Source organism: Cydia pomonella, chromosome 23 (genome assembly GCF_033807575.1).
Source record: "Cydia pomonella isolate Wapato2018A chromosome 23, ilCydPomo1, whole genome shotgun sequence".
Taxonomy (NCBI): domain Eukaryota; kingdom Metazoa; phylum Arthropoda; class Insecta; order Lepidoptera; family Tortricidae; genus Cydia; species Cydia pomonella.
Window position 1 is genome coordinate 13411457 of NC_084725.1, and position 13092 is coordinate 13424548.

The 13092-nt window shown below is 39.1% G+C and overlaps 1 protein-coding gene and 1 long non-coding RNA gene across 3 annotated transcripts in view; one reads left to right on the forward strand and one right to left on the reverse strand.

Moving 5' to 3' along the window:
• The window catches only part of LOC133530658 (uncharacterized), a 231863-nt gene that overhangs the window by 109558 nt on the left and 109213 nt on the right, over positions 1–13092 (reverse strand). The window lies entirely within an intron of this gene.
• Positions 1–13092, forward strand: part of LOC133530616 (trehalase-like) — a 119263-nt gene that overhangs the window by 40468 nt on the left and 65703 nt on the right. The window lies entirely within an intron of this gene.

The window sequence follows — 13092 nt, forward strand, 5'->3', positions numbered from 1 at the left end:
AAATCCCCCCTCAAGGATGAGGGTACCTTTTCAAAACATTATATCTTATAATTAACATGCATTAAATAAGAAAAAATACAATTTAGATTACTATATAACTATATAGATTGAATGTCTCATCTATTGACACTGAATACGTAATATATGTGGCGGTAAATAATATGTAACAATGTCATTGACAGCTGTTACATATTGCTATTATCATATCGGGCTGATATGATAATAAGATGATCAATTGAGCAATTTAGTCTGTGAGGAAAGAGAAGAGTCATAGAATGTAATAGTTTCCTTATATGTGGCATTATCTATGAAAAGGGACCTTATTGTCGATGGCGCTTACGCCGCACTGCGTCGCGCAGCGTTGTATTTGTATCTGAGCATCGTTTATAACGGCGGAAGCGCCATCGACAATAAGATCCCTTTACATAGATAACGTCACATATTACACGAGTGTTTTCGCACAGACTACCTACGAAATTTTAACCTGAGTGCTAGTGGCCCTTGGAAAGGATTTCCCATCCCATAATTTAATTAAAAACTTTTAAAATCAAGTTTAAAACATGGAGTTTTTTATTCAATAAGACAAGATTCCAAATTCATAAACAAAAGTAAGGCGTCTGGGACTTAGGTTGTGAATGCCTACTAACAGCACTCTTAATTGACCATGTGTGTAACATAACACAGTAATTTGAATTAAATGCGGAATGTGGCACCTACTGCGTACTCTCTTTGACCGATTTGTTTCTCCAGACTTCTCTGCCCATGAAACCCAAATAGAGCTAAATTACTTAAATATAAACATCTGGGAGAGCTCGGAAAACTCAAAAATGCGCGTTTTCCCAGAGGTAAGACTTAGCTAGATCGATTTTTCGCCCCCGAAACCCCCATATAGCAAATTTCAGCCGTTTCCGAGATCCCCGAAATATAGGTATATGTAAGTATACAAGAATTGCTTGTTTAAAGGTATAATATGCAGTCCGAGAATAGAAAACGCTAGAGGGTAACTACTAAACCCGACACTAAGCACTGCCCAACATGCTACATCTCCTTATTCTACTTTTTAGGGTTCCGTAGCTAAATGGCAAAAAACGGAACCCTTATAGATTCGTCATGTCCGTCTGTCTGTCCGATTATTCTTTTTCTGTTCAACATGGTTGCCAATAGCCGCTTATATAATATATTTAAGTAAATCGTATAATTTCCCTCACGGGACAGGCTTTGCCTAGTGTGGGGGTCAGAATAAATTGTAACTTACTCTAATATTTTTTTTGGAAATAAACTATTTGTATTTTGTATGCTCTTGGCTGGTTGTTTTTTTGTTTTTTCACATTGTTTTCATTTCATCTTAATCTTTGATCTACTACGTAAAATCCTAACGTATCCTAAAACAGTCCTATAGCTATGCTGTAACATGCTCTACTTTATAGTTAAGTCTAGATACTATTATCTTTATCTTCTGTATAATTATTTCCTGTGTTGTGATCGGATTCTCGGCGCCATTAAGTCTAAGGTCACGTTCAGTCCCTTCACTATTAAAGATGCACCTAAAGCACAGATTAAATAGCTACTACCGTATAGAAATGATACTTCCTACAAAACCGAAGTTCTGAGCGATTTTGAGACAAATCACGCTGTCTCCTTCTAATTTATGGAATATCCCATTCGGCTATTTAGGTTGTCAAAATTCAAGTCATTATCTTATCTGTGGTTGTGCACGCAAAGGGACGTCAAGTTGTGCCAACCCTAATAATTACTCGGAGCAATGCTGAGCTGAACAGAGCCGAGAACGCCCGAACGCTCTGGTGGTTCCCCACTGCTTAAAGTTCATAAAGATTACGTTCAGATGTCGACTGCATCTGCATTACTGTTGCCTCCAGATTATTGCTGAATGTAAGAAATATCATTTGATGTCCAGTTGCTCTTGGTCTTGTCGATGGAGTATTTAGGTCCTTGTATTATTCTTCGAGCAACACCGGCTTACGACACGTCGGAAGGGAGGAGCCCAAGCGATATCTTACCGTACCAATCGTTCTGCCATTTTTTGCAGCAACATACAAAATCCAATCTGTAAAGAAACACAAATACATAGAAAATGACACACGTCAATGACAAATCTTGCACACCTCGATCCCTTTTTGTGTACGGAGGAGTCACAACACGCACGTTTACCCAGTTGGGCATGTGCTTCGGCAGAGGGGAAATAGTGCGAATGCCGACTCCCTTCCCTGTGTTGCTCGATGAGTTTGATTTCAAAAATATACGGTAATGGAATAATACTCGCGTAACTGCAAAATGATTATATTTGTTTATACAAAAAAAAACTTCCATGCCATATGCGATCGTGTATAATATCGATCGTTATACGCGTACTTATTCAATTTTAGGCCTCGTAATCGCGACTTACTTGCGGCTCCTAAAGCACGCACGAAGGCGTACAGGCAATCACCACTGGTTCGTGCTTTGCACTACATCAACGCACTTCTCCAGTCGGCTCCAGACTGCGATCTTTTTGCCAGTAATTGGAGGCAAATTTGTGAGCAATGCAAAAACCATTGTGAGGCAATGGATGACCGTCCGTCCTCAGTTAGTTATTAAGGTTCTCCTGTGTTTTGTAATTCTATTTTTATGTATAACACAATTTAATGATCTACCTACTTAGTCCCAGATTGTATTCTGTACCTGATGTGTATGCATTTATATACTTTCTGTCCTAAATTTCGCAGTGCATTAGTATATACTGTAATGCTGTGTAATTTTGTTGTTGTTAAAATAAAATAAAATAAAATAAAATTATGATATTGGTATCTCATCTAATTTATTTTATTACTCGTCTTCTGCCGTTTTATGATCTCTGCTTCGGGCTAGAACAGATGACGCGTGTACGTGCCCTTTAGGCAGTTATGTATGTATGTATGTCACTTTATTGCATATATTTATAAGGAAATTTGCTATACCCCACCGGGGTTCATGTGAAGCTCTATATAATTTGTAACATCTACGTACATACCATGGTTTGTAATAAAGATTTACTTACTTAACATAAAACGGACAAAAAAAAACGGCCAAGTGCGAGTCGGACTCGCGCACCGAGGGTTCCGTACAAATCTGTAGCTATATAAGTAAAAGTTCACCCATCACGACAATCGAGTCATATCAATTTTTAAAAATATTTTTATTGTATGATGTAAGTAAAAATGTACGGTTTTCGCAATTTTTCGTTTATCTGTGCTCTAAGACGTTGCTTCGTACCAAATTTCAAGATTCTGAGTTCACGGGAAGTACCCTGTAGGTTTTGATTCCCTTGCGAGTATCTTTTGATTGCGTTGGCTTGGAAGTTTGATTTTTTCACAGCTCCAAGGGACAGTAGACCTGAGTATTTGATATAAATTCGAGCTTGATACCTCGACGCGTTCCTGTGAAAAAGGGTCTTGACAGACAGACAGTCGGACGGATGGACAACAAAGTGATCCTATAAGGGTTCCGTTTTTTCCTTTCGAGGTACGGAACCCTAAAAATGACATGTACAAGGGCGAAGTTATCCCTAAAAGGGATCTCTCACACTGATGCGGATTCCGGGCGTCCGTGTGATGACCGTTAAGGGCGTGTATTTGATGATACATACCGGGAAAACGGGAAAATAATTAAAACATAGATTGTACTCCTCAAATGTTGACACTTTTGATCAATAACTTAAAAAAATTATAAAGCGTATTTTTCATACAAATCAAATATTATTAAAATTATCAAGCGTATTTTCATACAAATCAAATATTATTTTATCTTTGTTATTATCATTTTAATAAACGTTGCTTATCACGCCTTAAACATAAGAAAATTGCGTCTTATAATAAGTTCTAAAGATCAAAACACAAGTTATTTATAAAAGTTGCTGAGCAAATTTTGGTCATTTTGAGGAGTAGAGCCTACAGTTTATTTTTTTTTCTCTAAAAAATACGGCCGCTTATGCCGCAATAAAACATATATTTCGACACTCAACTGAATCAATATTCATAGGGTACTTATTTTTTTACGGATTTTTTAATATAAGAATCAAACTACATACGAGTATTGACGCCTCGTCGCTTGAATTAATACTTCTACACATGGTTTCAATGTTTCCCGCAAACATTCACCTCTAAGTGCAAATGTACATAACATGATATGGCCGACTTGTCGTTTCGTTACGGAAAGATATCATTAGCACCGTTTATTACACTTATTGCCTTGATCTTCAAAAGGTAGGTTTCATCCGGATATATTTAGAATCGTGACCGACACTTGGTAAGGAGACACAGTCGCTAAGGAAAACTCGTATTTTTGAGTCATAGACTACCTCGGCTACTAGACAGCACATAAGATAATTGGTGTGACCACACATAAGCGCTCCCGTACTTTAGTATGGGCACAGAATAAATAATAGCAGTACCGTACAGAAATTGCACTTAGAACTTCCTACTAAACTGAAGTTTCATAGCGATTCAGGGACAAATCATGCTGTCTCTTTCTAATGTATGGCACTATCCCTTTCAGGTATTTAGGGTTGTCAAAATTCGAGTCTTATCTGTGGTTGTGCACGCAAAGGGACGTCAAGTTGTGCCAACCCTGATAATTGCTTGGAGCAATGCTGAGCCGAACTGAGCCGAGAATGCCCGAACGCTCTAGTGCTTCTCCACTGGTATGGGATCTGACTGCTTATTTCATTTGTTGATGCTGACGCTACGTAGGCTAAGTACCCGGGCTAGGAGTCGGGTATATCTTTAAACTACGTCCAAAGAAGAGGTACGGCCATTGTGAATGTTATCTTGCTTCGGGTAGTAGCACAGCGGATGTTATTCCAGATCTAGAGCAGAGCCCAACTGGTGAAGTACCTCCACCTTACAGAAAACCGCAGCCAAATAACACTAGACCGACGAGAGTGAGGAGTGTTAAGCTCGGTAACGCGCATGTAACCTCTATAGAGTTGCAGGCGTCCTTAGGCTACGGAAACTGTTTACCATCAGGCGGGCCGTATCCTTGTTTGCCTACGATGTAGTATAAAAATTGCTGCTATACTATAAAATGGTGTAGAATAAATAATATAGGGACATTCTTACACAAATTGACTAAGTCCCACGGTAAACCAATAGGCTTGTGTTGCGGGTACTCAGAAAACGATAAATATAATATAAAAAAAATACTTAAATACATAGAAAACATCCATGACTCAAGGACAAATGTGCTCATCACACAAATAAATGCCCTTAGTGGGATTCGAAGCTAGGCCCATCGGCTTCATAGGCAGGGTCACTACCCAAGTACCCACTAGGCCAGAGCTATTGTCAAACAAGAATACAATTCAGTTGTGCCGCTCTAATAATATATATATCGTTGTCTAAGTACCCTCAACACAAGCCTTATTGAGCTTACTGTGGGACTTAGTCAATTTGTGTAATAATGTCCTATAATATTTATTTATTTTATTTTATTTATTTATTGTGGCATCATCGACATCCGTGACCTCAATCGATCATATCAGACCCTATGAATAGCCCGTGTTCTATACATAGAACATATTTCGGTCAATCAGACAGACGGTCGTGGGTGGCAGTAACAAGGAAATTAGACCAATTTCGCCAGCGCCTGCGTCGGCTAATTTAATTCTGGAATTCAAGCGTTTGTCAGTTGTTGTTTGCGAATACTTGAATAGGATATGTTATAAGAGCATAGGAAGTTGGTGTGTTGTGGGCCTTTGAGTGCCACGTCGACCAAGCAGTGATCTATTGTGACAGCCCTTTAAAGTTCATTACTAATGCCCGTTGAATCCAGGAAATTCCAGATTCTTTGGACGGTAATGTTCTGTACCTCTTAGGATTGCAATCCGTGCCGCCCTAAGTAGGTACTTTTTGACATTAGTGGTCCACAGGAACAGAGAATGTGGATTGCAGTCTCCTCTGACTCCTTGCAGAACCTGCATGTTGCATCTTGCATAGGAAGTATACAACAAAGTGGACCAGTAACAGTTCTGGTCAAAAACACAGAGGAGCTTTTAATGAGGAAATATTAATTGTACCTAGTTGAAGAGTTCCTAGAATTCATGCAGTAATTCAAAAGACCTTTGAAAAGGAAAGAAAAAGAGGAGCCCTGGGTGGCGTTAACTTGTAAACGTTGCCTGTATCGCTTTCACAGTGAACAGTGAGGTAAACAGTGATTACACGTTATACATACCTTTATAAAATGTGACCCTGGACTTTGGTAGCCGACATTCGCAGAAGATATGGCACGGAGATCGAAAGTGGCCGTAAGAACTAGTGCACAAAACAATGCAAGTTCATTAATTTTAAGATAGTTTCGTAGAATCCTCTCGATGAGCAGTAGAGTATTGAAAGAAAAGTACGATAAAATCTTGTCATCATAATGCAGTTTACCATATTGGAATATATTTGCTTACCTGTTAGGTACATCTTTCATTGTAGCGCTACGAATGTCCACTCATCGCTTCGCTGTGTTAATACCCATACAATGCATCTTGTGGTGTCACAGCTGTGAATTGCTAACGTCAGGAAAGTCATAAATCTCGGTAATCTATCTCAATTGAATAAGGTCCACATTTGTGTACATGTTTATGGCTGTGATGCCGCTTTGTGCGCAGGATATCAAAGCGGTTAGAACTGACTAGCGGTCGTGCTGGAGATGTTTATCTTCCTAATCTAGTGGCGGAAAATTTTATGGTTCTTCTCGATCTTGAACCTTTTAAACTTCTTAAAATATGACTCGACTGATTTCTTCATCGTCCCCTCATGAGTGATCTAGGCTCGGAAAAACGCCCGTTATTTAGAAAACATAACCCTGTTCCGTACAACAGAGATTTCCTTATACCACTGTCAACGATTTAATATGCCTCAATGACGTCCGTACACTGTTCGAGACTTCAGCATTTTCTACTCGTAAATGTGGGTCCTTTACGGTTATGTTTTCAAAATGACGGGCGTTTTTCCGAGCCTTGGTGATCATCGTGGTCAATCAAGAATATCATGATGTACTATAGCGTTCAGCGTCGGTTGAGCATGCCTAGGACTGTTTTCAAATGCACCCAAGAAGCGGTCAGTTATTTACATTAGCCACCAATGGAAGTAGTCTGTGATTTATGACCAGTAACATTCATTAAGTAATATAAACTTAAACTGCCTTTACAATACGGTACAAATTATAATAGATAGGAAATCACGGGGAGTGGCGATTTTTTTGACTACTACCAGTTGGCGTATAATAACTTCAATCCCCATTTGTAAAAAAAGAACGGATTTCTTAGAAAGTTCGATTGTTGATTGGAAGTTCGTGCCGAATTCGAGACATGCTCGGGACAGTTACGAATTTCTGTAAATATATTAAACACAAAAGTTTTATTTTTGTTTAAAATATCACCATTTGACTGCACATTTCACCATCACCTGGGAATTCCAGGGAACCCCAAAGAAATTCCCGGGCGAGAACGGAAATAATCCGGGAATTACAAAACCCTAAATTTCGTTATATCATGCGATAAAAGATTATCCATCATCATCAGATGATGGATAATCTTCAACACGTTATGATACTAGACATTGATGTCTCAAAGCGTTTACCTTGTCAAGTATATTTATACAAGGGTTGCTAATTACTCGTTTGATATACATATTAGTTTCGAACACTCAAAGTGATAACCTTAAGTGCTTGGACTCGAGTTGTTTGCTTGGCTTACTCGTGTAAGGACTAATAAGAAAGTAATGTACGGAAAAGCAAAACGTATATTTTTTTATACCATAGTGCCAAACAATCATACAGTCCGCCTGTTAGTAGGAGGAAATTGTACTTACCTTAAAACTAGCATACATATTATGAAAAATATATCTTAAACCTAAAAGCTACAAATACATTCATTATGTAGCGGTGAATTACGCAACCCTGCAGTGTCAGGGAGCCGGCCGCGGCACCGCCGGAACTTGACTCCCTTCGGCCAAAACTCCTCCTTGTTGGATTGACTGTTTCTAAATAAACCCAAGCTTTCACGGTAAGAAATTCCTCTCTAACCGCACAATTCGCGCCCTTTAAATATTCATATTCTTGTAAAACTATTCCAAACGTTTCTTCCAGGCTAATTAAATAATTCTCGAGCTCAAAACCCGGACTGCGAGCAAATAAATCAGAAAGGTGATTATAATCACCTTCAGCCTATGAAATTGGCACGCGAATGTGCTGACCCTGCTCGGTGAAAGCATCAAGGCTCTAAGGCGACCTTGCTCCACCGCATTGATTGGCGAGATTTATTTTTATTTTTCTTTATTAGGTACACTAAACAGATATCGTACAATACATGAGACACATACAATTGCATGTTATGGCTTAAAAACTAGCACGAGTTCCAAAACAAAAGTACACACGCACACGCAAATGTCACAAATTAATTTAACACCATATCATAGCTATAGTGAAAAATACCAGAGAACGAATAACTATATAAATATTACAATATTAAGCAAATGTCATCTGTCATTGAGAGAGGAGGAGAAAAGGATGTCAGCCAAGCATTTCTTTAACCTAGCAATGTGGAAATGATTAAACAAGTGTGAGTGAAGCTAATTTTTGACCGACTTGTACAGGACAAAGTAAGGGAATGTCGTTTGCAGGGCCATGTGATGTGGGACGTTGAGAGAAAATACTTGGCAGTGTAGGTCTATAATGTCTAAAATAACATGCAAGAACTTATACAGTATAGCGCTATACACGCATGATGGTAAGACACACGTGACAGTAAACGTCACATTTTCATAGAAATTTGATATTAATAATGAAATTACCACACTTTGTCCATATTGGGATACCCTCCTCCGATTTAGGAGGGATTTAAATCTTCTCGGGCAGAGCTGTAGGGTGAGAGCCAGTGTAGCTTTGTTTGACGTTCATAAGCTCATTGTATGTATGTATGTATATACTTTATTGTACATAGAAATAAAAACACACTTACAGAGTAAATTAAATACAACAAAGGCGAACTTATCCCTGTATGGGATCTCTTCCAGTTAACCTAACTTTGTAATATGCTTACTTGAAAATTGAACTACCTTTATCTTTATTGAAAATGTCATGTAGAGTTATTAGCTTGGTCCAACTAGACGTGTACTCGATGTTATTATAGCAGTGATGGGATGTTAAAAGGTATTCGCAATAGTCGATTCAACCCCATAAAAAAAATCTTATTAAGATAGAATCGAGCGAACTATATATAATCGAAGATCTTCTGAAATATTGACTCAAAAATAACAAAATCATCAGGGAATAAGAAGTCGACCGAGCTAAGAATAATAAATAACAGATATTTAAAGACTCAATTGCACCAACTACAATAAACAAACTGATCAACGTCACTCGGCAGTGAAATTTCCATTATGCTTTAACGGCGACAGACGATTTAGTGCAACCGACCCTTAGTGAATGACAGCTTTCTGTAAATAGCCAGAATCAAAAATCAAATTTAAAAAAACCCTTTGTTTTTAGTAGCAATATCAAATGTAGCAACAAGTCAACACCATACTGGAAACCATTTTGTAATTTAGTTCCCTAACATGGAGGTCCGGTAACGGAACGGGAAAGTACATATAATTAAGTAAGTCGTGCCATTCACATAATAAGATGGACCGACGCTCTAGTCAAAACCCCCATAGGGTTAAGGGCAGGACACAACTGTTCGTTCAAAAAATTCTTTAACTTCTGCGCTTAAACGTGAGCTTGGCTTGAGCCTGTCTGATGTTGAGTGGGAGATCATCCCAAAGCCGGATCGTCAGAACGGTGAAGGAGTTAGAGACAAAACCAGTACGATGACAAGGAACAGTAAGCTTGTGACTACGAGACTCACGAAGGGTGCAACCTGTTCGGGCAGTTAGAAAATGAAATTTGGATCTGAGATTCCATTTTAGAATCGATCAGCAGGCCTAAGATGGACGCCTCTATCATTTGTCACCATACCTGTCACGCTCTAACAAATACGTAAGTGCGAAAGTGACGCATGATATGACAAGTGACAAAAACACGACCATGATACCGCTGCAGTTCATGATATAGCCAACCAATTATTTCATGAAATGATTACCACGTCATGAAATTGTCAATTATAAGATGTATTCACGCTCTTTACGCTTTTTAAGATGTATTCAATCACGCCCTCTATCTAAAAATATACCAATTAAGTGGGTGTGTCTTCGCCAGTTACGTAAGGCGGACGTGTAAGTACGTTTGGCAAGTCTCCTGACTTGTGATCTTCCGTGACGGCCGTTTGTCTCCGCTAAATTTGGAACTATTAACGTGACGATGGAAAACACCTTCGCATGTTCACGTTTTCAATTTAGACCTGGTTCTTCAAAAAAGGAGTGTGCAGATTTTTAAAGGGTCGGCAACGCGCAAGTAACACCTCTGGAGTTGCAGGCGTCCATAGGATACGGTGACTGCTTACCATCAGGCGCGCCGTATGCATGCTTGCCACCGTCGTGGTATAAAAAAAATCATAATGTATTGAATTATCATCATCATCATGTACTAAAATCATTATACTCCGGTTCCTTAATCCTTCTTCCTTCGGGTCATGTTATGACCAGAGAGCCTACCGCGAAAATCGAAATTTCGTTAGCCGCCTCTATCTCTTGAATATGTTAGAGTCTCTACTTGCTTGCAATAATTAACAAATTGTTTTAGGCGCAGTTGTCATAGGGCAAAGGATTCTGATGGCCTCCCCGTATGTCCAATTCTCCGAATATCCATCAGTCCCTGCGGTAACCCCATAGTCAAATCCATGCGCCATAGAGAATAATTTTTTGAATTTTGAATTTCAAATATAGTTGTAGATAACGTTCTGAATTATTCAACAATCACATTGACAATCAAAATGGTTGCATTCATCAAACGCACTTTATTTAGTTTCGTATTCTAGTAGCGGTTAGATAAACGCGTAACATAGTAAACACTCTGCGGTTTCTCAGTATCGTTTACCAAAGTATCATCCTGAGATCCTGACTTGAAAACTCGCCTTACGTGCACTAACGCACGAACACCATACCACCATACCATTCACACAAACCGGGCGAAACTAAACCTTCTATTAATGACCCTAATGCTTTCACGACTGTAATACTTACTCTGCCTTTGGCCATTTCTCCGTGCCAAAGGACAGTCAAAATTAGACCCTACGTCAATGTCATAAGAGCTTCAACATGTGAATTTCTTTGGCCATTTCTCCGTGGGCGTGGCACGCGTGACCTTGTGTCGTCACTGACACACGCTTGTGACGTCAGAGGTTTTAAACACGTTACGAGATCAGGTGATGAGCGACGAGATTCCAATGTAATGTTTTAAAAGTGGACGGGCCTTAAAAGGGCAATTTTGCCAGTTTTTATATTGTCAGTGGCACGATCATAAATTGAAATAGATCTCAGATAGTTCTATAATAGTAGATCTATAATAGTTCAATGTTTTTTTTAGAACAATAATAACTGCATCAATAAATTGCTCTGATATTTAGATTAAGATGATATTTGTAAAATTTGACGATTTGAAAGTGCTTGTTGCTAGGCCTATTTGAATAAAGAATATTTTGACTTGACTTGACTTGACTTGATATGGAACAAATGGGAGCAAGGCATTCAGTGTCCAGGACTGGAAACTACGACAAGGCTGGATATTTAAATTAAGACATTTATTTGTTACCTAGTTAGTTAGATTCGGCAGCACAGTATATGTCATCGTGGTTTTATTTGACAGCTCTCTATGAGATGACAGATGCCGCCGACATTTGATGCTGTTTCGTTGATTGTGTCCGGTTGAATTGAAACCGTCCCACGTTACATTGTTGTTTCTCTGTTTGAAGTGATCTTTATTTTTTAATCATGTTCTAAAGCGCTGGTGGCCTAGCGGTAAGAGCGTGCGACTTGCAATCCGGAGGTCGCGGGTTCAAACCCCGGCTCGTACTAATGAGTTTTTCGGAACTTATGTACGAAATATCATTTGATATTTACCAGTCGCTTTTCGGTGAAGGAAAACATCGTTAGGAAACCGGACTTATCCCAACAAGGCCTAGTTTACCCTCTGGGTTGGAAGGGCAGATGGCAGTCGCTTTCGTAAAAATTAGTGCCTACGCCAAATCTTGGGATTAGTTGTCAAGCGGACCCCAGGCTCCCATGAGCCGTGGCAAAATGCCGGGACAACGCGAGGAAGAAGAAGAAGATGTTCTAAAAGGTAAACAAATGATCCCGGCTTCTAAAAGTGTGAATTTATTATTTTTATCTTCTTTTTCGCGCTAGAATTCTATCATAACACTTGGCAATGAATTCTTCCCTGTTAGGCTATTCAGAAGGGCCACGATTATACAATTGTAGTGCTATTTTAAGCATCAATCTCGGTTTGAACTGCGCGTTACACGGACGGTTCGTGAAATTGAAATTTATGGACCATTTATTTGTTGGGATGTCCGCGTTGTAAGCAAAGGTCGAAAACATTTGCAAGCGGGTAGAGAAGGACCTATAATGGTTATTGGGTCCCTTTATGTATGGGAGTAAATATGTTGCAAATCTAATCAGGACGCCAAACGAAAAGGAAAATCAAGGTGAATGCTACAATCGTAATATTACTATTTCGTGATTGGCGATTTCTAGCAACGAGTGCCATCTTATCTAGGCCCTCAGTATATTATAGGTCACCTATTCTCGTAGTCCAACAGTAAACTGAATAAGTTGTGTCCCGCCGAGTTTCTTGCCGGTCCCATATTGGGATACCCTCATACAACTTAGGAGGGATTTAAATCTTCTCGGGACAGTGGTGTACGGTTTGAGCCGGCGTAGCTTTATTATGACGTTCATAGGAGCATTTTAACATGCCTATATTTGATGAATAAACTATCTTTATCTTTATTTTTGAACGGTGGTACTAGACCACGAGGTCCAGATTTCGCTATATCGCTATTTTTATTTCATCCTTGTGCGTTCGTGTTACAGGTGTATATATCCAATTTACTTAGCTTCAACTTGTCCATCTTGTTAATCTTTCTCATGTTTCGGTAACAACTTTCCTGGACGACAAGTCGCTATGAGATCT